The sequence below is a fragment of the Echinops telfairi genome, unplaced genomic scaffold (genome assembly GCF_000313985.2).
Source record: "Echinops telfairi isolate 266 unplaced genomic scaffold, ASM31398v2 ScPeMD7_443;HRSCAF=831, whole genome shotgun sequence".
Taxonomy (NCBI): domain Eukaryota; kingdom Metazoa; phylum Chordata; class Mammalia; order Afrosoricida; family Tenrecidae; genus Echinops; species Echinops telfairi.
In genome coordinates this window covers 74,632,772-74,636,139 of record NW_022104341.1, presented here as the reverse complement: position 1 = coordinate 74,636,139, position 3,368 = coordinate 74,632,772, and the positions used below count along the sequence as shown (strand labels likewise).

The following is a 3,368-nucleotide window of genomic DNA, read 5'->3' as shown; positions in this document are numbered from 1 at the left end:
CCCCCAGTGCCTTGCCTCAGTGTGGCGGGGTCAGATCAGGCGCAATTCCCACACTGTGTCACTGGTGTTGTCCCCCGCAGGGCCATAGTGGGTTAGCCGTTATTCTTGAAATGATTTTTAAATGGTAAAATACCTTGTCAAAGGTTCCCGCCTAGGGAGATGAGCCCCTTCAGTTTCCCACATGCATGTCCTCTCAGAGAAAAGAAATAAGAGACTAAACCCTAAGACAAACACCTTTATCTTCTCAGACTGCTTCAGAAGGAACGCGCATAGGGCAGCCTGGAAGGGAGGGTTAGCCTTGGGTTTTGACTGTAGCTCTGGCATGCAGACATCTTGGGGCTTTGGGCAAATAGTAAGTAAGGACGCTGAGCCTCTTTGCCCTTCTGTAAGAAGGGGAAAAATGGTTTCACTGGCTGGCTGGCATTATGAATAGCAATTTTTAAGTGGGGGGTTCAATGACCGGTGCGTCCTGTTATTTGAAGAATGTTCCTAGCATGGAGAAACGTATTCATTGGAGGATCTGGTGATCATCCTTTGAGATCAAGTAAGCAACCGATTTCAGAATGAAGGGCATTTTGCCTTTTTTATTGATTGTTGCCATCCCTTCATTTCCTCAGGGACCAGTAAAGTTTAAGTCTCCCTCATGACCCAATTTTTATACAAGTAATGCACAAGACCTTTCTAAAGGATTAAAAAGCAAGGCGGGAGACGTTCCTGCTTCAACAGTGCTTGAACGGAACCCGGCGCTCGCCAGCCATCCCCCAGCACCTCTCAGCCTCCTCTCCACGCTGCCCTGACCGCCTCCTTCGCAGGGGCCAGGGGCGCCAGAACTACAGTCAGGACTCCGGAGGCCGCCATCACCCGCCAGATCAACCTGGAGCTCTACGCCTCCTATGTCTACCTGTCCATGTCTTACTACTTCGACCGGGATGACGTGGCTCTGAAGAACTTTGCCAAATCCTTTCTGCACCAGTCTCACGAGGAGAGAGACTGATGAAGTTGCAGAGCCAACGAGGGGGCCGGATCTTCCTCCAGGATAGCAAGAAACCAGACCGGGACCACTGGGAGAGCGGGCTCAACGCCACGGAGGGTGCGCTGCTCCTGGAGAAGAGCGTACACCAGTCCCTGCTGCAGCTGCACGAACTGGCCACGGACAGGAACGACCCCCATCTCTGTGACTTCATCGAGACACAGTACCTGGATGAGCAGGTGAAATCCATCGAAGAGAGAGCTGGGCGACTACGTCACCAACCTGCGCAAGATGAGGGCCCCAGATCCCGGCCGGGCGGAGCATCTCTTCGGCAAGCAGACCCTGGGAGACAGTGACCGAGAGAGCTAAGCGGCAGCCTGGCCTTCCCCAAGTCACCAAGGCAGCGCACGAAAGTTGGGTAGACCTGTCCCTTTTCTAGAAATTGTACCCAAGCATCCACTTCCGTTCTTCCATTTGTACCTTTCCTTCGGATAAAGTCTAAAGTCATTTGATACCCAGCTGTTGTCTCAGGGATCTTGGCGGGGAGGGACCAGAGGGCCGCCCCGGGCCCAGGCAGTCAAATTTTTTAAGCGCCCCAGTTCCACTGCAAAATCCCACTTAATAAAACGGAGCTTGCACACACACACAGACACACAAGCAAGGCGGTCACTTTGAGGACGATGGTGTGCCTGACCCAAGCCTTAATATTTTCAATCACCTCATGTGCATGTGAAAGCTGGACATTGACAAAGGAAGCCCAAAGAAAAGTGGATGCATTTGAATTACAGTGCTGGTAAAGCATACTGGAAGCACCATGAACTGTCTGAACACAACTGTCTTGGAAGAAGTAAGGCCAGGATGCCCCTTAGAAGCAAGAATGGGGAGACTTCATCTCAAGAACGCAGAACACGTTGCCACAAGAAGTCAGTTCCTGGAAAAGGAAATGATAAAATGAAAGACCCTCAACGCGATGCACTGACAAATGGCCGTGGCAATGGTTTCCAAGAAGCAGGATGGGGAAGGCGCAGGGCTGGACAGGCTTTCCTTCTGTTGCTCGCAGGGTTTCTGTGAGTCAGAACTAACCAGCAGCACCTGGCAACAGCAGCGACCCCCCTCTCGTTGCTGCCCTGCCTCTTCAGCAAGCATGAAGTCCTCCTCTACGACTGGTCATTCCTGACAGCGTGTCCAAAGGACTTGAGACCAACTCTCACCATCCTTGCCTCTAAGTAGCAGTGGTACGTCTTCCAAGACAGGTTTCTTTGTCCCCTTTGACAGTCTGTGACATTTGCAATGTTCTTTGCCAGCACCATAATCCAAAGGCATTGGTTCTCCCGTCTTCCTTATTCAGTGCCCAACATTCACATGTCTACGAGGGTGGGAGCTAGGTTTATGGTGCCAACGAGGCCCCCCCACAGGACACGTGGGCAGAGTTTAACCAGGTCGCAGCTTAATTGGAGGGCGACCCAGATAAATGGCTCTGTGAAGCCGGCCTCTTCCTCTTTCTCCCTGGTGATTGGACCAGCACACTACTGCTGGAGCTAGTTCTTTGCTTCAACCTGTGGGCTTCACTACACTCCTGCACTACTGGCCTCTGCTACTCCTCAACTTCCAATCTTCCTGCTGTTGCCACCCCACCCTGCCCCACCCTGCTGTGTCTGCTGTCTACAGTGGACCAGTGGATGCTGCTCATTTTGCCTGAGGGCAGATCCCACTGGCTGCTTCCTTGACCTTAGACCAGCAACCAGGTTGAGTTGAAGGACCTTCAGTATATTAACTGTTCTTTGAAAGTAAGTTGAACTGAGCCCTCTATACTTCTGTGTGGACTAATTGGCTGTTGTATTCCTTCTTGCTATATAAACCTATCCTTATGAGGGGGCACCTCCCCCCACCCCAAACCCAGAATGTCCCCCCCCCCCAAAGCTTTGTATTTAATTATTTTTACAGAACATCCTTATCACCTTCAAAGCACGCTCCATTACGCTTCACTATTGTGCACAACTATTGTGTACAGCCCTAGGTCATCCCTCTCCTATTGCTTGGATTGCCTATGTCACAACCCCTTCCTATGACGTAGGTCATTGATACCAAGAGGCAGGAGCCTCTTGTTGAAAGAGCAGTACAGATTTTTTTAAATAATAATTTTATTGGCATATAATTTACATATCACTCAATTTAATAGTTCAATCATATTAAGATTTGTGTAATTATTACCAATGAATTTCAGAACAAATTATTCCTTCTTTTAAAAAAAATCATTTTATTAGGGGGTCATGCAACTCTTATCACAATCCTTACACACATCAATTGTGTAAAGCGCATTTGTACATTCATTGCCCTCATCATTCTCAAAACATTTGCTCTCCACTTGATAATTTATAAATTACTATCATTTTGCTAT

General features: G+C 49.3%; 1 pseudogene; it reads left to right on the top strand.

The window, feature by feature from the left end:
• LOC101657174 overlaps nt 1-1,339 on the top strand; it is a 3,794-nt pseudogene extending 2,455 nt beyond the window's left edge.
• The last annotated feature ends 2,029 nt before the right edge of the window (nt 1,340-3,368 follow it).